Raw genomic sequence first — 23196 nt, forward strand, 5'->3', positions numbered from 1 at the left:
GTTCGGCTGATTTTAGAGGAATATTTGTAAGTTCCAAAACTCCACACTTAGAAACTTTTCTGCTGAAAACCACATAATGGATTCCTATGGAAGGAAATACAAGTTACTGGTAAGTATGCTTAGAATTACTTTTCAGGGTCAGTGCTGCGCTAAAAGATGCAGCACTGGGGTCTCTCCTGATAACAGGTGAGTAAATCGGAATTCGTAGTTCGGCTGATTTTAGAGGAATATTTGTAAGTTCCAAAACACCACACTTAGAAACTTTTCTGCTGAAAACCACATAATGGATTCCTATGGAAGGAAATACAAGTTACTGGTAAGTATGCTTAGAATTACTTTTCAGGGTCAGTGCTGGGCTAAAAGATGCAGCACTGGGGTCTCTCCTGATAACAGGTGAGTAAATCGGAATTCGTAGTTCAGCTGATTTTAGAGGAATATTTGTAAGTTCCAAAACTCCACACTTTGATACTTTTCTGCTGAAAACCACACAATGGATCCCTATGGAAGGAAATACAAGTTACTGGTAAGTACGCTTAGAATTACTTTTCAGGGTCAGTTCTGGGCTAAAAGATGCAGAACTGTGTTCTCTCCTGATAACAGGTGAGTAAATCGGAATTCGTAGTTCGGCTGATTTTAGAGGAATATTTGTAAGTTCCAAAACTCCACACTCAGATACTTTTCTGCTGAAAACCATCCAATGGATCCCTAAGGAAGGAAATACAAGTTACTGGTAAGTACGCTTAGAATTACTTTACAGGGTCAGTGCTGGGCTAAAAGATGCAGCACTGGGATCTCTCCTGATAACAGGTGAGTAAATCGGAATTCGTAGTTCGGCTGATTTTAGAGGAATATTTGTAAATTCCAAAACTCCACACTTTCATACTTTTCTGCTGAAAACCACACAATGGATTCCTATGGCAGGAAATACAAGTTACTGATAAGTACACTTAGAATCACTTTTCAGGGTCAGTGCTGGGCTAAAAGATGCAGCACTGGGATTTCTTCTGATAACAGGTGAGTAAATCGGAATTCGTAGTGCGGCTAATTTTAGAGGAGTATTTGTAAGTTCCAAAACTCCACACTTAGAAACTTTTCTGCTGAAAACCACACAATGGATTCCTATAGAAGGAAATACAAGTTACTGGTAAGTATGCTTAGAATTACTTTTCAGGGTCAGTGCTGGGCTAAAAGATGCAGCACTGGGTTCTCTCCTAATAACAGGAGAGTAAATAGGAATTCGTAGTTCGGCTGATTTTAGAGGAATATTTGTAAGTTCCAAAACGCCACACTTAGAAGAATTTCCAAGTGAAACCAGTCAATGTTAGCCTATGGCAGGAAATACAAGTTACTGGTAAGTACGCTTAGAATGACTTTTCAGGGTCAGTGCTGGGCTAAAAGATGCAGCACTGGGATCTCTCCTGTCAACAGGTGAGTAAATCAAAATTCGTAGTTCGGCTGATTTTAGAGGAATATTTGTAAGTTACAAAACTCCACACGTTGATACTTTTCTGCTGAAAACCACACAATGGATTCCTATGGATTTTAGAGGAATATTTTAAAGTTCCAAAACTCCACACTTAGAAGAATTTCCAAGTGAAACCAGTCAATGTTAGCCTATGGCAGGAAATACAAGTTACTGGTAAGTACGCTTCAAACTACTTTTCAGGGTCAGTGCTGTGCTAAAAGATGCAGCACTGGGTTCTCTCTCGATAACAGGTGAGTAAATCGGAATTCGTAGTTCGGCTGATTTCAGAGGAATATTTGTAAGTTCCAAAACTCCACAGTTAGAAACTTTTCTGCTAATAACCACACAATGGATTCCTATGGCAGGAAATACAAGTTACTGGTAAGTACGCTTAGAATTACTTTTCAGGGTCAGTGCTGGGCTAAAAGATGCAGCACTGGGATCTCTTCTGATAACAGGTGAGTAAATCGGAATTCGTAGTGCGGCTAATTTTAGAGGAGTATTTGTAAGTTCCAAAACTCCACACTCAGAAACTTTTCTGCTGAAAACCACACAATGGATTCCTATAGAAGGAAATACAAGTTACTGCTAAGTATGCTTAGAATTACTTTTCAGGGTCAGTGCTGGGCTAAAAGATGCAGCACTGGGTTCTCTCCTAATAACAGGAGAGTAAATAGGAATTCGTAGTTCGGCTGATTTTAGAGGAATATTTGTAAGTTCCAAAACTCCACAGTTAGAAACTTTTCTGCTAATAACCACACAATGGATTCCTATGGCAGGAAATACAAGTTACTGGTAAGTACGCTTAGAATTACTTTTCAGGGTCAGTGCTGGGCTAAAAGATGCAGCACTGGGATCTCTTCTGATAACAGGTGAGTAAATCGGAATTCGTAGTGCGGCTAATTTTAGAGGAGTATTTGTAAGTTCCAAAACTCCACACTCAGAAACTTTTCTGCTGAAAACCACACAATGGATTTCTATGGAAGGAAATACAAATTACTGGTAAGTACGCGTAGAATTACTTTTCAGGGTCAGTGCTGGGCTAAAAGATGCAGCACTGAGTTCTCTCCTGATAACATGTGAGTAAATCGGAATTCGTAGTTCAGCTGATTTTAGAGGAATATTTTAAAGTTCCAAAACTCCACACTTAGAAGAATTTCCAAGTGAAACCAGTCAATGTTAGCCTATGGAAGGAAATTCAAGTTACTGGCAAGTACGGTTAGAATTACTTTTCAGGATCAGTACTGGCCTTAAAGATTCAGCACTGGGTTCTCCCCTGATAACAGGTGAGTACATCGGAATTCGTAGTTCGGCAGATTTTAGAGGCATATTTGTAAGTTCCAAAACATCACACTTAGAAACTTTACTGCTGAAAACCACAGAATGGATTCCTATGGAAGGAAACACAAGCTACTGGTAAGTACGCTTAGAATTACTTTTCAGGGTCAGTGCTGGGCTAAAAGATGCAGCACTGGGTTCTCTCCTGATAACAGGTGAGTAAATTGGAATTCGTCGTTCGGCTGATTTTAGAGGAATATTTGTAAGTTCCAAAACACCACACTTAGAAACTTTTCTGCTGAAAACCACATAATGGATTCCTATGGAAGGAAATACAAGTTACTGGTAAGTATGCTTAGAATTACTTTTCAGGGTCAGTGCTGGGCTAAAAGATGCAGCACTGGGGTCTCTCCTGATAACAGGTGAGTAAATCGGAATTCGTAGTTCGGCTGATTTTAGAGGAATATTTGTAAGTTCCAAAACTCCACACTTAGAAACTTTTCTGCTGATAACCACACAATGGATTCCTATGGAAGGAAATACAAGTTACTGGCAAGTATGCTTAGAATTACTTTTCAGGGTCAGTGCTGGGCTAAAAGATGCAGCACTGAGTCCTCTCCTGATAACATGTGAGTAAATCGGAATTCGTAGTTCGGTGATTTTAGAGGAATATTTTAAAGTTCCAAAACTCCACACTTAGAAGAATTTCCAAGTGAAACCAGTCAATGTTAGCCTATGGCAGGAAATACAAGTTACTGGTAAGTACGCTTAGAATTACTTTTCAGGGTCAGTGCTGGGCTAAAAGATGCAGCACTGGATTCTCTCCTGATAACAGGTGAGTAAATCGGAATTCGTAGTTCGGCTGATTTTAGAGGAATATTTGTAAATTCCAAAACTCCACACTTAGATACCTTTCTGCTGAAAACCACACAATGGATTCCTATTGAAGGAAATACAAGTTACTGGTAAGTATGCTTCGAATTACTTTTCAGGGTCAGTGCTGGGCTAAAAGATGCAGCACTTGGTTGTCTCCTGATAACAGGTGAGTAAATCGGAATTCGTAGTTCGGCTGATTTTAGAGGAATATATGTAAGTACCAAAACTCCACACTTCGAAACTACTCTGCTGAAAACCACACAATGGATTCCTATGTAAGGAAATACAAGTTACTGGTAAGTACGCGTAGAATTGTTTTTCAGGGTCAGTGCTGTGCTAAAAGATGTAGCACTGGGATCTCTCCTGATAACAGGTGAATAAATCGGAATTCGTAGTTCAGCTGATTTTAGAGGAATATTTGTAAGTTCCAAAACTCCACACTTAGATACTTTTCTGTTGAAAACCACACACTGGATTCCTAAGGAAGGAAATACAAGTTACTGGTAAGTACGCTTAGAACTACTTTTCATGGTCAGTGCTGGGCTAAAAGATGCAGCACTGGGTTCTCTCCTGATAACAGGAGAGTAAATCAGAATTCGTAGTTCGGCTGATTTCAGAGGAATATTTTAATGTTCAAAAACCCAACACTTTGATACTTTTCGGCTGAAAACCACACAATGGATTCCTTTGGAAGGAAATACAAGTTACTGGTAAGTACACTTAGAATTACTTTTCAGGGTCAGTGCTGGGCTAAAAGATGCAGCACTGGGATCTCTCTTGATAACATTTGAGTAAATCAGAATTTGTAGTTCGGCTGATTTTAGAGGAATATTTGTAAGTTCCAAAACTCCACACTTAGAAACTTTTCTGCTGAAAACCACACAATGGATTCCTATTGAAGGAAACACAAGTTACTGGTAAGGACGCTTCGAATTACCTTTCAGGGTCAGTGCTGGGCTAAAAGATGCAGCACTGGATTCTCTCCTGATAACAGGAGAGTAAATCTGAATTCGTAGTTCGGCTGATTTGAGAGGAATATTTTAAAGTTCCAAAACTCCACACTTAGAAGAATTACCAAGTGAAAACAGTCGATGTTAGCCTATGGAAGGAAATACAAGTTACTGGTAAGTACGGTTAGAATTACTTTTCAGAATCAGTACTGGCCTTAAAGATTCAGCACTGAGGTCTCTCTTGATAACAGGTGAGTAAATCGGAATTCGTAGTTCACATGATTTTAGAGAAATATTTGTAAGTTCCAAAACTGCACACTTTGATACTTTTCGGCCGAAAACCACACAGTGGATTCCTATGGAAGGAAATACAAGTTACTGGTAAGTACACTTAGAATTACTTTTCAGGGTCAGTGCTAGGCTAAAAGATGTAGCACTGGGATCTCTCCTGATAACAGGTGAGTAAATCGGAATTCGTAGTTTGGCTGATTTTAGAGGAATATTTGTAAGTTCCAAAACTCCACACTTGGATACTTTTCGGCTGAAAACCACACAATGGATTTCTATGGAAGGAAATACAAGTTACTGGTAAGTACGCTTCTAATTACTTTTCAGGGTCAGTGCTGGGCTAAAATATGCAGCACTGGGTTCTCTCCTGATAACAGGTGAGTAAATCGGAATTCGTAGTTCGGCTGATTTTAGAGGAATATTTGTAAGTTCCAAAAGTCCACACTTAGATACTTTTCTGCTGAAAACCACACAATGGATTCCTATGGAAGGAAACACAAGTTACTGGTAAGTACGCTCCGAATTACTTTTCAGGGTCAGTGCTGGGCTAAAAGATGCAGCACTGGATTCTCTCCTGATAACAGGTGAGTAAATCGGAATTAGTAGTTCGGCTGATTTTAGAGGAAAATTTGTAAGTTCAAAAACACCACACTTAGAAACTTTTCTGCTGATAACCACACAATGGATTCCTATGGAAGTAAATACAATTACTGGTAAGTACGCTTAGAATTACTTTTCAGGGTCAGTGCAGGGCTAAAAGATGCAGCACTGGGTTCTCTCCTGATAACAGGTGAGTAAATCGGAATTCGTGGTTCATCTAATTTTAGAGGAATATTTGTAAGTTCCAAAACTCCACACTTAGAAACTTTTCTGCTGAAAACCACACAATGGATTCCTTTAGAAGGAAATACAAGTTACTGGTAAGTATGCTTAGTATTACTTTTCAGGGTCAGTGCTGGGCTAAAAGATGCAGCACTGGGTTCTCTCCTGATAACAGGAGAGTAAATAGGAATTCGTAGTTCGGCTGATTTTAGAGGAATATTTGTAAGTACCAAAACTCCACACTTAGAAACTTTTCTGCTGATAACCACACAATGGATTCCTATGGAAGTAACTACAATTACTGGTAAGTACGCTTAGAATTACTTTTCAGTGTCAGTGCAGGGCTAAAAGATGCAGCACTGGGATCTCTCCTGATAACAGGTGAGTAAATCAGAATTCGTGGTTCATCTAATTTTAGAGGAATATTTGTAAGTTCCAAAACTCCACACTTAGAAACTTTTCTGCTGACAACCACACAATGGATTCCTTTAGAAGGAAATACAAGTTACTGGTAAGTATGCTTAGAATTACTTTTCAGGGTCAGTGCTGGGCTAAAAGATGCAGCACTGGGATCTCTCTTGATAACATTTGAGTAAATGGGAATTTGTAGTTCGGCTGATTTTAGAGGAATATTTGTAAGTTCCAAAACTCCACACTTAGAAACTTTTCTGCTGAAAACCACACAATGGATTCCTATTGAAGGAAACACAAGTTACTGGTAAGGACGCTTCGAATTACTTTTCAGGGTCAGTGCTGGGCTAAAAGATGCAGCACTGGATTCTCTCCTGATAACAGGTGAGTAAATCGGAATTCGCAGTTCGGCTGATTTTAGAGGAAAATTTGTAAGTTCCAAAACTCCACACTTAGATACTTTTCTGCTGAAAACCACACAATGGATTCCTATGGAAGGAAATACAAGTTACTGGTAAGTACGTTTAGAACTACTTTTAAGGGTCAGTGCTGGGCTAAAAGATGCAGCACTGGGTTCTCTCCTGATAACAGGAGAGTAAATCTGAATTCGTAGTTCGGCTGATTTGAGAGGAATATTTTAAAGTTCCAAAACTCCACACTTAGAAGAATTACCAAGTGAAAACAGTCGATGTTAGCCTATGGAAGGAAATACAAGTTACTGGTAAGTACGGTTAGAATTACTTTTCAGGATCAGTACTGGCCTTAAAGATTCAGCACTGAGGTCTCTCTTGATAACAGGTGAGTAAATCGGAATTCGTAGTTCACATGATTTTAGAGACATATTTGTAAGTTCCAAAACTCCACACTTAGAAACTTTTCTGCTGAAAACCACACAATGGATTCCTATGGAAGGAAATACAAGTTACTGGTAAGTATGCTTAGAATTACTTTTCAGGGTCATTGCAGGGCTAAAAGATGCAGCACTGGGATCTCTCCTGATGACAGGTGAGTAAATCGGAATTTGTAGTTCGGCTGATTTTAGAGGAATATTTGTAAGTTCCAAAACTGCACACTTTGATACTTTTCGGCCGAAAACCACACAGTGGATTCCTATGGAAGGAAATACAAGTTACTGGTAAGTACACTTAGAATTACTTTTCAGGGTCAGTGCTAGGCTAAAAGATGTAGCACTGATCTCTCCTGATAACAGGTGAGTAAATCGGAATTCGTAGTTTGGCTGATTTTAGAGGAATATTTGTAAGTTCCAAAACTCCACACTTTGATACTTTTCGGCTGAAAACCACACAATGGATTTCTATGGAAGGAAATACAAGTTACTGGTAAGTACGCTTCTAATTACTTTTCAGGGTCAGTGCTGGGCTAAAATATGCAGCACTGGGTTCTCTCCTGATAACAGGTGAGTAAATCGGAATTCGTAGTTCGGCTGATTTTAGAGGAATATTTGTAAGTTCCAAAAGTCCACACTTAGATACTTTTCTGCTGAAAACCACACAATGGATACCTATGGAAGGAAACACAAGTTACTGGTAAGTACGCTCCGAATTACTTTTCAGGGTCAGTGCCTGGCTAAAAGATGCAGCACTGGATTCTCTCCTGATAACAGGTGAGTAAATCGGAATTAGTAGTTCGGCTGATTTTAGAGGAAAATTTGTAAGTTCAAAAACACCACACTTAGAAACTTTTCTGCTGATAACCACACAATGGATTCCTATGGAAGTAAATACAATTACTGGTAAGTACGCTTAGAATTACTTTTCAGGGTCAGTGCAGGGCTAAAAGATGCAGCACTGGGTTCTCTCCTGATAACAGGTGAGTAAATCGGAATTCGTGGTTCATCTAATTTTAGAGGAATATTTGTAAGTTCCAAAACTCCACACTTAGAAACTTTTCTGCTGAAAACCACACAATGGATTCCTTTAGAAGGAAATACAAGTTACTGGTAAGTATGCTTAGAATTACTTTTCAGGGTCAGTGCTGGGCTAAAAGATGCAGCACTGGGTTCTCTCCTGATAACAGGAGAGTAAATAGGAATTCGTAGTTCGGCTGATTTTAGAGGAATATTTGTAAGTACCAAAACTCCACACTTAGAAACTTTTCTGCTGATAACCACACAATGGATTCCTATGGAAGTAACTACAATTACTGGTAAGTACGCTTAGAATTACTTTTCAGTGTCAGTGCAGGGCTAAAAGATGCAGCACTGGGATCTCTCCTGATAACAGGTGAGTAAATCGGAATTCGTGGTTCATCTAATTTTAGAGGAATATTTGTAAGTTCCAAAACTCCACACTTAGAAACTTTTCTGCTGACAACCACACAATGGATTCCTTTAGAAGGAAATACAAGTTACTGGTAAGTATGCTTAGAATTACTTTTCAGGGTCAGTGCTGGGCTAAAAGATGCAGCACTGGGTTCTCTCCTGATAACAGGAGAGTAAATAGGAATTCGTAGTTCGGCTGATTTTAGAGGAATATTTGTAAGTACCAAAACTCCACACTTAGAAACTTTTCTGCTGATAACCACACAATGGATTCCTATGGAAGTAACTACAATTACTGGTAAGTACGCTTAGAATTACTTTTCAGTGTCAGTGCAGGGCTAAAAGATGCAGCACTGGGATCTCTCCTGATAACAGGTGAGTAAATCGGAATTCGTGGTTCATCTAATTTTAGAGGAATATTTGTAAGTTCCAAAACTCCACACTTAGAAACTTTTCTGCTGACAACCACACAATGGATTCCTTTAGAAGGAAATACAAGTTACTGGTAAGTATGCTTAGAATTACTTTTCAGGGTCAGTGCTGGGCTAAAAGATGCAGCACTGGGTTGTCTCCTGATAACAGGAGAGTAAATCGGAATTCGTAGTTCAGCTGATTTGAGAGGAATATTTTAAAGTTCCAAAACTCCACACTTAGAAGAATTACCAAGTGAAACCAGTCGATGTTAGCCTATGGAAGGAAATACAAGTTACTGGTAAGTACGGTTAGAAATACTTTTCAGGATCAGTACTGGCCTTAAAGATTCAGCACTGAGGTCTCTCTTGATAACAGGTGAGTAAATCGGAATTCGTAGTTCAGATGATTTTAGAGAAATATTTGTAAGTTCCAAAACTCCACACTTAGAAACTTTTCTGCTGAAAACCACACAATGGATTCCTATGGAAGGAAATACAAGTTACTGGTAAGTACGCTTAGAATTACTTTTCAGGGTGAGTGCTGGGCTAAAAGATGCAGCACTGGGTTCTCTCCTGATAACAGGTAAGTAAATTGGAATTCGTAGTTCCGCTGATTTTAGAGGAATATTTGTAAGTTACAAAACTCCACACTTAGAAACTTTTCTGCTGAAAACCATACAATGGATTCCTATGGAAGGAAATACAAGTTACTGGTAAGTACGCTTAGAATTACTTTTCAGGGTCAGTGCTGGGCTAAAAGATGCAGCACTGGGATCTCTCCTGATAACAGGTGAGTAAATCGGAATTTGTAGTTCGGCTGATTTTAGAGGAATATTTTAATGTTCAAAAACCCAACACTTTGATACTTTTCGGCTGAAAACCACACAATGGATTCCTATGGAAGGAAATACAAGTTACTGGTAAGTACACTTAGAATTACTTTTCAGGGTCAGTGCTAGGATAAAAGATGTAGCACTGGGATCTCTCCTGATAACAGGTGAGTAAATCGGAATTCGTAGTTTGGCTGATTTTAGAGGAATATTTGTAAGTTCCAAAACTCCATACTTAGAAACTTTTCGTCCGAAAACCACACAGTGGATTCCTATGGAAGGAAATACAAGTTACTGGTAAGTATACTTAGAATTACTTTTCAGGGTCAGTGCTGGGCTAAAAGATGCAGCACTGGGATCTCTCTTGATAACAGGTGAGTAAATCGGAATTTGTAGTTCGGCTGATTTTAGAGGAATATTTGTAAGTTCCAAAACTGCACACTTTGATACTTTTATGCTGAAAACCACACAATGGATTCCTATGGAAGTAAATACAATTACTGGTAAGTACGCTTAGAATTACTTTTCAGGGTCAGTGCAGGGCTAAAAGATGCAGCACTGCGATCTCTCCTGATAACAGGTGAGTAAATCGGAATTCGTGGTTCATCTAATTTTAGAGGAATATTTGTAAGTTCCAAAACTCCACACTTAGAAACTTTTCTGCTGAAAACCACACAATGGATTCCTTTAGAAGGAAATACAAGTTACTGGTAAGTATGCTTAGAATTACTTTTCAGGGTCAGTGCTGGGCTAAAAGATGCAGCACTGGGTTCTCTCCTGATAACAGGAGAGTAAATAGGAATTCGTAGTTCAGCTGATTTTAGAGGAATATTTGTATGTACCAAAACTGCACACTTAGAAGAATTTCCAAGGGAAACCAGTCAATGTTAGCCTATGGAAGGAAATACAAGTTACTGGTAAGTACGGTTAGAATTACTTTTAAAGATCAGTACTGGCCTTAAAGATTCAGCACTGAGATCTCTCCTGATAACAGGTGAGTAAATCGGAATTCGTAGTTCGGCTGATTTTAGAGGAATATTTTAAAGTTCCAAAACTCCACACTTAGAAGAATTTCCAAGTGAAACCAGTCAATGTTAGCCTATGGAAGGAAATTCAAGTTACTGGCAAGTACGGTTAGAATTACTTTTCAGGATCAGTACTGGCCTTAAAGATTCAGCACTGGGTTCTCCTCTGATAACAGGTGAGTAAATCGGAATTCGTAGTTCGGCTGATTTTAGAGGAATATTTGTAAGTTCTAAAACTCCACACTTAGATACTTTTCTGCTGAAAACCACACAATGGATTCCTCTGGAAGGAAATACAAGTTACTTGTAAGTACGCTTCGAATTACTTTTCAGGGTCAGTGCTGGGCTAAAAGATGCAGCACTTGGTTGTCTCCTGATAACAGGTGAGTAAATCTGAATTTGTAGTTCGGCTGATTTTAGAGGAATATTTGTAAGTTCCAAAACTCCACACTTAGAACTTTTCTGCTAAAAACCACACAATGGATTCCTATGGAAGGAAATACAAGTTACTGGCAAGTACGCTTAGAATTACTTTTTAGGGTCAGTGCTGGGCTAAAAGATGCAGCACTGAGTTCTCTCCTGATAACATGTGAGTAAATCGGAATTCGTAGTTCGGTGATTTTAGAGGAATATTTTAAAGTTCCAAAACTCCCCACTTAGAAGAATTTCCAAGTGAAACCAGTCAATGTTAGCCTATGGCAGGAAATACAAGTTACTGGTAAGTACGCTTAGAATTACTTTTCAGGGTCAGTGCTGAGCTAAAAGATGCACCACTGGGTTCTCTCCTGATAACAGGAGAGTAAATCGGAATTCGTAATGCGGCTGATTTTAGAGGAATATTTTAAAGTTCCAAAACTCCACACTTAGAAACTTTTCTGCTGAAAACCACACCATGGATTCCTATGGAAGGAAATACAAGTTACTGGTAAGTACGCTTAGAATTACTTTTCAGGGTCAGTGCTGGGCTAAAAGATGCAGCACTGGGTTCTCTCCTGATAACAGGAGAGTAAATCGGAATTCGTAGTTCGGCTGATTTTAGAGGAATATTTGTAAGTTCCAAAACTCCACACTTAGAAAAATTTCGAAGTGAAACCAGTCGATGTTAGCCTATGGAAGGAAATACAAGTTACTGGTAAGTATGGTTAGAATTACTTTTCAGGATAAGTACTGGCCTTAAAGATTCAGCACTGAGTTCTCGCTTGATAACAGGTGAGTAAATCGGAATTCGTAGTTCGGCTGATTTTAGAGGAATATTTGTAAGTTACAAAACTCCACACTTAGAAACTTTTCTGCTGAAAACCATACAATGGATTCCTATGGAAGGAAATACAAGTTACTGGTAAGTACGCTTAGAATTACTTTTCAGGGTCAGTGCTGGGCTAAAAGATGCAGCACTGGGTTCTCTCCTGATAACAGGTGAGTAAAACGGAATTCGTAGTTCAGCTGATTTTAGAGGAATATTTTAAAGTTCCAAAACTCCACACTTAGAAGAATTTCCAAGTGAAACCAGTCAATGTTAGCCTATGGAAGGATATACAAGTTACTGGTAAGTACGGTTAGATTTACTTTTCAGGATCAGTATTGGCCTTAAAGATTCAGCACTGAGGTCTCTCCATATAACAGGCGAGTAAATCGGAATTCGTAGTTCGGCTGATTTTAGAGGAATATTTTAAAGTTCCAAAATTCCACACTTAGATACTTTTCCGCTGAAAACCACTCAATGGATTCCTATAGAAGGAAATACAAGTTACTGGTAAGTACGCTTAGAATTACTTTTCAGGGTCAGTGCTGGGCTAAAAGATGCAGCACTGGGTTCCCTCCTGATAACAGGTGAGTAAATTGGAATTCGTAGTTCGGCTGATTTTAGAGGAATATTTGTAAGTTACAAAACTCCACACTTAGAAACTTTTCTGCTGAAAACCATACAATGGATTCCTATGGAAGGAAATACAAGTTACTGGTAAGTACGCTTAGAATTACTTTTCAGGGTCAGTGCTGGGCTAAAAGATGCAGCACTGGGTTCTCTCCTGATAACAGGAGAGTAAATCGGAATTCTTAGTTCGGCTGATTTTAGAGGAATATTTTAAAGTTCCAAAACTCCAAACTTAGATGAATTTCCAAGTGAAACTAGTCAATGTTAGCCTATGGAAGAAAATATAAGTTACTGGTAAGTACGCTTAGAATTACTTTTCAGGGTCAGTGCAGGGCTATAAGATGCAGCACTGGGTTCTCTACTGATAAAAGGTGACTAAATCGGAATTCGTAGTTCGGCTGATTTTAGAGGAATATTTGTATGTTCCAAAACTCCACACTTAGATACTTTTCTGCTGAAAATCCACACAATGGATTCCTATGGAAGGAAATACAAGTTACTGGTAAGTACGCTTAGAATTACTTTTCAGGGTCAGTGCTGGGCTAAAAGATGCAGCACTGGGTTCTCTCCTGATAACAGGAGAGTAAATCGGAATTCGTAGTTCGTCTAATTTGAGAGGAATATTTTAAAGCTCCAAAACTCCACACTTAGAAGAATTTCCAAGTGAAACCAGTCGATGTTAGCCTATGGAAGGAAGTAGAAGTTACTGGTAAGTACGGTTAGAATTACTTTTCAGAATAAGTACTGGCCTTAAAGATTCAGCACTGAGGTCTCTCTTGATAACAGGTGAGTAAATCGGAATTCGTAGTTTGCCTGATTTTAGAGGAATATTTGTAAGTTCCAAAACTCCACACTTAGATACTTTTCTGTCCAAAACCACACAATGGATTCCTATGGAAGGAAATACAAGTTAGTGGTAAGTACACTTAGAGTTACTTTTCAGGGTGAGTGCTGGGCTAAAAGATGCAGCACTGGGTTCTCTCCTGATAACAGGTGAGTAAATCGGAATTCGTAGTTTGGCTGATTTTAGAGGAATATTTGCAAGTTCCAAAACTCCACACTTAGATACTTTTCTGCTGAAAACCACACAATGGATTCCTATGGAAGGAAATACAAGTTACTGGTAAGTACGCTTAGAATTACTTTTCAGGGTCAGTGCTGGGCTAAAAGATGCAGCACTGGGTTCTCGCCTGATAACAGGTGAGTAAATCGGAATTCGTAGTTCGGCTGACTTTAGAGGAATATTTGTAAGTTCCAAAACTCCACACTTAGAAACTTTTCTGCTGATAACCACAAAATGGATTCCTATGGAAGGAAATACAAGTTACTGGATTCCTATGGAAGGAAATACAAGTTACTGGTAAGTACGCTTCGAATTACTTTTTAGGGTCAGTGCTGGGCTAAAAGATGCTGCACTGGGTTCTCTCCTGATAACAGGTGAGTAAAACGGAATTCGTAGTTCAGCTGATTTTAGAGGAATATTTTAAAGTTCCAAAACTCCACACTTAGAAGAATTTCCAAGTGAAACCAGTCAATGTTAGCCTATGGAAGGAAGTACAAGTTACTGGTAAATACGGTTAGATTTACTTTTCAGGATCAGTATTGGCCTTAAAGATTCAGCACTGAGGTCTCTCCATATAACAGGTGAGTAAATCGTAATTCGTAGTTCGGCTGATTTTAGAGGAATATTTTAAAGTTCCAAAACTCCACACTTAGATACTTTTCCGCTGAAAACCACTCAATGGATTCCTATGGAAGGAAATACAAGTTACTGGTAAGTACGCTTAGAATTACTTTTCAGGGTGAGTGCTGGGCTAAAAGATTCAGCACTGGGTTCCCTCCTGATAACAGGTGAGTAAATTGGAATTTGTAGTTCTGCTGATTTTAGAGGAATATTTGTAAGTTACAAAACTCCACACTTAGAAATTTTTCTGCTGAAAACCACACAACGGATTCCTATGGAAGGAAATACAAGTTACTGTTAAGTACACTTAGAATTACTTTTCAAGATAAGTACTGGCCTTAAAGATTCAGCACTGAGGTCTCTCTTGATAACAGGTGAGTAAATTGGAATTCGTAGTTCAGCTGATTTTAGAGAAATATTTGTAAGTTCCAAAACTCCACACTTAGAAACTTTTCTGCTGAAAACCATACAATGGATTCCTATGGAAGGAAATACAAGTTACTGGTAAGTACGCCTAGAATTACTTTTCAGGGTCAGTGCTGGGCTAAAAGATGCAGCACTGGGTTCTCTCCTGATAACAGGTGAGTAAAACGGAATTCGTAGTTCAGCTGATTTTAGAGGAATATTTTAAAGTTCCAAAACTCCACACTTAGAAGAATTTCCAAGTGAAACCAGTCAATGTTAGCCTATGGAAGGAAGTAGAAGTTACTGGTAAGTACAATTATAATTAATTTTCAGGGTCAGTGCTGGGCTAAAAGATGCAGCACTGGGTTCTCTCCTGATAACAGGAGAGTAAATCGGAATTCGTAGTTCGGCTAATTTGAGAGGAATATTTTAAAGCTCCAAAACTCCACACTTAGAAGAATTTCCAAGTGAAACCAGTCGATGTTAGCCTATGGAAGGAAGTAGAAGTTACTGGTAAGTACGGTTAGAATTACTTTTCAGAATAAGTACTGGCCTTAAAGATTCAGCACTGAGGTCTCTCTTGATAACAGGTGAGTAAATCGGAATTCGTAGTTCGCCTGATTTTAGAGGAATATTTGTAAGTTCCAAAACTCCACACTTAGATACTTTTCTGTCCAAAACCACACAATGGATTCCTATGGAAGGAAATACAAGTTAGTGGTAAGTACACTTAGAGTTACTTTTCAGGGTGAGTGCTGGGCTAAAAGATGCAGCACTGGGTTCTCTCCTGATAACAGGTGAGTAAATCGGAATTCGTAGTTTGGCTGATTTTAGAGGAATATTTGCAAGTTCCAAAACTCCACACTTAGATACTTTTCTGCTGAAAACCACACAATGGATTCCTATGGAAGGAAATACAAGTTACTGGTAAGTACGCTTAGAATTACTTTTCAGGGTTAGTGCTGGGCTAAAAGATGCAGCACTGGGTTCTCGCCTGATAACAGGTGAGTAAATCGGAATTCGTAGTTCGGCTGACTTTAGAGGAATATTTGTAAGTTCCAAAACTCCACACTTAGAAACCTTTCTGCTGATAACCACAAAATGGATTCCTATGGAAGGAAATACAAGTTACTGGATTCCTATGGAAGGAAATACAAGTTACTGGTAAGTACGCTTCGAATTACTTTTTAGGGTCAGTGCTGGGCTAAAAGATGCTGCACTGGGTTCTCTCCTGATAACAGGTGAGTAAAACGGAATTCGTAGTTCAGCTGATTTTAGAGGAATATTTTAAAGTTCCAAAACTCCACACTTAGAAGAATTTCCAAGTGAAACCAGTCAATGTTAGCCTATGGAAGGAAGTACAAGTTACTGGTAAATACGGTTAGATTTACTTTTCAGGATCAGTATTGGCCTTAAAGATTCAGCACTGAGGTCTCTCCATATAACAGGTGAGTAAATCGTAATTCGTAGTTCGGCTGATTTTAGAGGAATATTTTAAAGTTCCAAAACTCCACACTTAGATACTTTTCCGCTGAAAACCACTCAATGGATTCCTATGGAAGGAAATACAAGTTACTGGTAAGTACGCTTAGAATTACTTTTCAGGGTGAGTGCTGGGCTAAAAGATTCAGCACTGGGTTCCCTCCTGATAACAGGTGAGTAAATTGGAATTTGTAGTTCTGCTGATTTTAGAGGAATATTTGTAAGTTACAAAACTCCACACTTAGAAATTTTTCTGCTGAAAACCACACAACGGATTCCTATGGAAGGAAATACAAGTTACTGTTAAGTACACTTAGAATTACTTTTCAAGATAAGTACTGGCCTTAAAGATTCAGCACTGAGGTCTCTCTTGATAACAGGTGAGTAAATTGGAATTCGTAGTTCAGCTGATTTTAGAGAAATATTTGTAAGTTCCAAAACTCCACACTTAGAAACTTTTCTGCTGAAAACCATACAATGGATTCCTATGGAAGGAAATACAAGTTACTGGTAAGTACGCTTAGAATTACTTTTCAGGGTCAGTGCTGGGCTAAAAGATGCAGCACTGGGTTCTCTCCTGATAACAGGTGAGTAAAACGGAATTCGTAGTTCAGCTGATTTTAGAGGAATATTTTAAAGTTCCAAAACTCCACACTTAGAAGAATTTCCAAGTGAAACCAGTCAATGTTAGCCTATGGAAGGAAGTAGAAGTTACTGGTAAGTACGGTTATAATTACTTTTCAGGGTCAGTGCTGGGCTAAAAGATGCAGCACTGGGTTCTCTCCTGATAACAGGAGAGTAAATCGGAATTCGTAGTTCGGCTAATTTGAGAGGAATATTTTAAAGCTCCAAAACTCCACACTTAGAAGAATTTCCAAGTGAAACCAGTCGATGTTAGCCTATGGAAGGAAGTAGAAGTTACTGGTAAGTACGGTTAGAATTACTTTTCAGAATAAGTACTGGCCTTAAAGATTCAGCACTGAGGTCTCTCTTGATAACAGGTGAGTAAATCGGAATTCGTAGTTCGCCTGATTTTAGAGGAATATTTGTAAGTTCCAAAACTCCACACTTAGATACTTTTCTGTCCAAAACCACACAATGGATTCCTATGGAAGGAAATACAAGTTAGTGGTAAGTACACTTAGAGTTACTTTTCAGGGTGAGTGCTGGGCTAAAAGATGCAGCACTGGGTTCTCTCCTGATAACAGGTGAGTAAATCGGAATTCGTAGTTTGGCTGATTTTAGAGGAATATTTGCAAGTTCCAAAACTCCACACTTAGATACTTTTCTGCTGAAAACCACACAATGGATTCCTATGGAAGGAAATACAAGTTACTGGTAAGTACGCTTAGAATTACTTTTCAGGGTCAGTGCTGGGCTAAAAGATGCAGCACTGGGTTCTCGCCTGATAACAGGTGAGTAAATCGGAATTCGTAGTTCGGCTGACTTTAGAGGAATATTTGTAAGTTCCAAAACTCCACACTTAGAAACCTTTCTGCTGATAACCACAAAATGGATTCCTATGGAAGGAAATACAAGTTACTGGATTCCTATGGAAGGAAATACAAGTTACTGGTAAGTACGCTTCGAATTACTTTTTAGGGTCAGTGCTGGGCTAAAAGATGCTGCACTGGGTTCTCTCCTGATAACAGGTGAGTAAAACGGAATTCGTAGTTCAGCTGATTTTAGAGGAATATTTTAAAGTTCCAAAACTCCACACTTAGAAGAATTTCCAAGTGAAACCAGTCAATGTTAGCCTATGGAAGGAAGTACAAGTTACTGGTAAATACGGTTAGATTTACTTTTCAGGATCAGTATTGTCCTTAAAGATTCAGCACTGAGGTCTCTCCATATAACAGGTGAGTAAATCGTAATTCGTAGTTCGGCTGATTTTAGAGGAATATTTTAAAGTTCCAAAACTCCACACTTAGATACTTTTCCGCTGAAAACCACTCAATGGATTCCTATGGAAGGAAATACAAGTTACTGGTAAGTACGCTTAGAATTACTTTTCAGGGTGAGTGCTGGGCTAAAAGATTCAGCACTGGGTTCCCTCCTGATAACAGGTGAGTAAATTGGAATTTGTAGTTCTGCTGATTTTAGAGGAATATTTGTAAGTTACAAAACTCCACACTTAGAAATTTTTCTGCTGAAAACCACACAACGGATTCCTATGGAAGGAAATACAAGTTACTGTTAAGTACACTTAGAATTACTTTTCAAGATAAGTACTGGCCTTAAAGATTCAGCACTGAGGTCTCTCTTGATAACAGGTGAGTAAATTGGAATTCGTAGTTCAGCTGATTTTAGAGAAATATTTGTAAGTTCCAAAACTCCACACTTAGAAACTTTTCTGCTGAAAACCATACAATGGATTCCTATGGAAGAAAATACAAGTTACTGGTAAGTACGCTTAGAATTACTTTTCAGGGTCAGTGCTGGGCTAAAAGATGCAGCACTGGGTTCTCTCCTGATAACAGGTGAGTAAAACGGAATTCGTAGTTCAGCTGATTTTAGAGGAATATTTTAAAGTTCCAAAACTCCACACTTAGAAGAATTTCCAAGTGAAACCAGTCAATGTTAGCCTATGGAAGGAAGTAGAAGTTACTGGTAAGTACGGTTAGAATTACTTTTCAGGGTCAATGCTGGGCTAAAAGATGCAGCACTGGGTTCTCTCCTGATAACAGGAGAGTAAATCGGAATTCGTAGTTCGGCTAATTTGAGAGGAATATTTTAAAGCTCCAAAACTCCACACTTAGAAGAATTTCCAAGTGAAACCAGTCGATGTTAGCCTATGGAAGGAAGTAGAAGTTACTGGTAAGTACGGTTAGAATTACTTTTCAGAATAAATACTGGCCTTAAAGATTCAGCACTGAGGTCTCTCCTGATAACAGGTGAGTAAATCGGAATTCGTAGTTCGGCTGATTTTAGAGGAATGTTTGTAAGTTCCAAAACTCCACACTTAGATACTTTTCTGCTGAAAACCACACAATGGATTCCTATGGAAGGAAATACAAGTTACTAGTAAGTATGCTTAGAATTACTTTTCAGGGTCAGTGCTGGGTTAAAAGATGCAGCACTGGGTTCTCTCCTGATAACAGGAGAGTACATTGGAATTCTTAGTTCGGCTGATTTTAGAGGAATATTTTAAAGTTCCAAAACTCCAAACTTAGATGAATTTCCAAGTGAAACCAGTCAATGTTAGCCTATGGAAGGAAATACAAGATACTGGTAAGTATGCTTAGAATTACTTTTCAGGGTCAGTGCTGGGCTAAAAGATGCAGCCCTGGGTTCTCTCCTAATAATAGGTGAGTAAATCAGAATTTGTAGTTCGGCTGATTTTAGAGGAATATTTATACGTTTCAAAATTGGACACTTAGAAACTTTTCTGGTGAAAACCACACATTGGATACCTAAGGAATGAAATACAAGTTACTGGTAAGTACGCTTAGAATTACTTTTCAGGGTCAGTGCTAGGATAAAAGATGTAGCACTGGGATCTCTCCTGATAACAGGTGAGTAAATCGGAATTCGTAGTTCGGCTGATTTTAGAGGAATATTTGTAAGTTACAAAACTCCACACTTAGAAACTTTTCTGCTGAAAACCATACAATGGATTCCTATGGAAGGAAATACAAGTTACTGGTAAGTACGCTTAGAATTACTTTTCAGGGTCAGTGCTGGGCTAAAAGATGCAGCACTGGGTTCTCTCCTGATAACAGGAGAGTAAATCGGAATTCTTAGTTCGGCTGATTTTAGAGGAATATTTTAAAGTTCCAAAACTCCAAACTTAGATGAATTTCCAAGTGAAACCAGTCAATGTTAGCCTATGGAAGAAAATATAAGTTACTGGTAAGTACGCTTAGAATTACTTTTCAGGGTCAGTGCAGGGCTATAAGATGCAGCACTGGGTTCTCTACTGATAAAAGGTGACTAAATCGGAATTCGTAGTTCGGCTGATTTTAGAGGAATATTTGTATGTTCCAAAACTCCACACTTAGATACTTTTCTGCTGAAAATCCACACAATGGATTCCTATGGAAGGAAATACAAGTTACTGGTAAGTACGCTTAGAATTACTTTTCAGGGTCAGTGCTGGGTTAAAAGATGCAGCACTGGGTTCTCTCCTGATAACAGGAGAGTAAATCGGAATTCGTAGTTCGGCTAATTTGAGAGGAATATTTTAAAGCTCCAAAACTCCACACTTAGAAGAATTTCCAAGTGAAACCAGTCGATGTTAGCCTATGGAAGGAAGTAGAAGTTACTGGTAAGTACGGTTAGAATTACTTTTCAGAATAAGTACTGGCCTTAAAGATTCAGCACTGAGGTCTCTCTTGATAACAGGTGAGTAAATCGGAATTCGTAGTTCGCCTGATTTTAGAGGAATATTTGTAAGTTCCAAAACTCCACACTTAGATACTTTTCTGTCCAAAACCACACAATGGATTCCTATGGAAGGAAATACAAGTTAGTGGTAAGTACACTTAGAGTTACTTTTCAGGGTGAGTGCTGGGCTAAAAGATGCAGCACTGGGTTCTCTCCTGATAACAGGTGAGTAAATCGGAATTCGTAGTTTGGCTGATTTTAGAGGAATATTTGCAAGTTCCAAAACTCCACACTTAGATACTTTTCTGCTGAAAACCACACAATGGATTCCTATGGAAAGAAATACAAGTTACTGGTAAGTACGCTTAGAATTACTTTTCAGGGTCAGTGCTGGGCTAAAAGATGCAGCACTGGGTTCTCGCCTGATAACAGGTGAGTAAATCGGAATTCGTAGTTCGGCTGACTTTAGAGGAATATTTGTAAGTTCCAAAACTCCACACTTAGAAACTTTTCTGCTGATAACCACAAAATGGATTCCTATGGAAGGAAATACAAGTTACTGGATTCCTATGGAAGGAAATACAAGTTACTGGTAAGTACGCTTCGAATTACTTTTTAGGGTCAGTGCTGGGCTAAAAGATGCTGCACTGGGTTCTCTCCTGATAACAGGTGAGTAAAACGGAATTCGTAGTTCAGCTGATTTTAGAGGAATATTTTAAAGTTCCAAAACTCCACACTTAGAAGAATTTCCAAGTGAAACCAGTCAATGTTAGCCTATGGAAGGAAGTACAAGTTACTGGTAAATACGGTTAGATTTACTTTTCAGGATCAGTATTGGCCTTAAAGATTCAGCACTGAGGTCTCTCCATATAACAGGTGAGTAAATCGTAATTCGTAGTTCGGCTGATTTTAGAGGAATATTTTAAAGTTCCAAAACTCCACACTTAGATACTTTTCCGCTGAAAACCACTCAATGGATTCCTATGGAAGGAAATACAAGTTACTGGTAAGTACGCTTAGAATTACTTTTCAGGGTGAGTGCTGGGCTAAAAGATTCAGCACTGGGTTCCCTCCTGATAACAGGTGAGTAAATTGGAATTTGTAGTTCTGCTGATTTTAGAGGAATATTTGTAAGTTACAAAACTCCACACTTAGAAATTTTTCTGCTGAAAACCACACAACGGATTCCTATGGAAGGAAATACAAGTTACTGTTAAGTACACTTAGAATTACTTTTCAAGATAAGTACTGGCCTTAAAGATTCAGCACTGAGGTCTCTCTTGATAACAGGTGAGTAAATTGGAATTCGTAGTTCAGCTGATTTTAGAGAAATATTTGTAAGTTCCAAAACTCCACACTTAGAAACTTTTCTGCTGAAAACCATACAATGGATTCCTATGGAAGAAAATACAAGTTACTGGTAAGTACGCTTAGAATTACTTTTCAGGGTCAGTGCTGGGCTAAAAGATGCAGCACTGGGTTCTCTCCTGATAACAGGTGAGTAAAACGGAATTCGTAGTTCAGCTGATTTTAGAGGAATATTTTAAAGTTCCAAAACTCCACACTTAGAAGAATTTCCAAGTGAAACCAGTCAATGTTAGCCTATGGAAGGAAGTAGAAGTTACTGGTAAGTACGGTTAGAATTACTTTTCAGGGTCAGTGCTGGGCTAAAAGATGCAGCACTGGGTTCTCTCCTGATAACAGGAGAGTAAATCGGAATTCGTAGTTCGGCTAATTTGAGAGGAATATTTTAAAGCTCCAAAACTCCACACTTAGAAGAATTTCCAAGTGAAACCAGTCGATGTTAGCCTATGGAAGGAAGTAGAAGTTACTGGTAAGTACGGTTAGAATTACTTTTCAGAATAAATACTGGCCTTAAAGATTCAGCACTGAGGTCTCTCCTGATAACAGGTGAGTAAATCGGAATTCGTAGTTCGGCTGATTTTAGAGGAATGTTTGTAAGTTCCAAAACTCCACACTTAGATACTTTTCTGCTGAAAACCACACAATGGATTCCTATGGAAGGAAATACAAGTTACTGGTAAGTATGCTTAGAATTACTTTTCAGGGTCAGTGCTGGGTTAAAAGATGCAGCACTGGGTTCTCTCCTGATAACAGGAGAGTACATTGGAATTCTTAGTTCGGCTGATTTTAGAGGAATATTTTAAAGTTCCAAAACTCCAAACTTAGATGAATTTCCAAGTGAAACCAGTCAATGTTAGCCTATGGAAGGAAATACAAGATACTGGTAAGTATGCTTACAATTACTTTTCAGGGTCAGTGCTGGGCTAAAAGATGCAGCACTGGGTTCTCTCCTGATAACAGGAGAGTAAATCGGAATTCGTAGTTCGGCTGATTTGAGAGGAATATTTTAAAGCTCCAAAACTCCACACTTAGAAGAATTTCCAAGTGAAACGAGTCGATGTTAGCCTATGGAAGGAAATAGAAGTTACTGGTAAGTACGGTTAGAATTACTTTTCAGGATAAGTACTGGCCTTAAAGATTCAGCACTGAGGTCTCTCTTGATAACAGGTGAGTAAATCGGAATTCGTAGTTCGGCTGATTTTAGAGGAATATTTGTAAGTTACAAAACTCCACACTTAGAAACTTTTCTGCCGATAACCATACAATGGATTCCTCAAGTTACTGGTAAGTACGCTTAGAATTACTTTTCAGGGTCAGTGCTGGGCTAAAAGATGCAGCACTGGGGTCTCTCCTGATAACAGGTGAGTAAATCGGAATTCGTAGTTCGGCTGATTTTAGAGGAATATTTGTAATTTCCAAAAC

This window comes from Triturus cristatus, chromosome 1_1 (genome assembly GCF_964204655.1).
Source record: "Triturus cristatus chromosome 1_1, aTriCri1.1, whole genome shotgun sequence".
Lineage (NCBI taxonomy): Eukaryota > Metazoa > Chordata > Amphibia > Caudata > Salamandridae > Triturus > Triturus cristatus.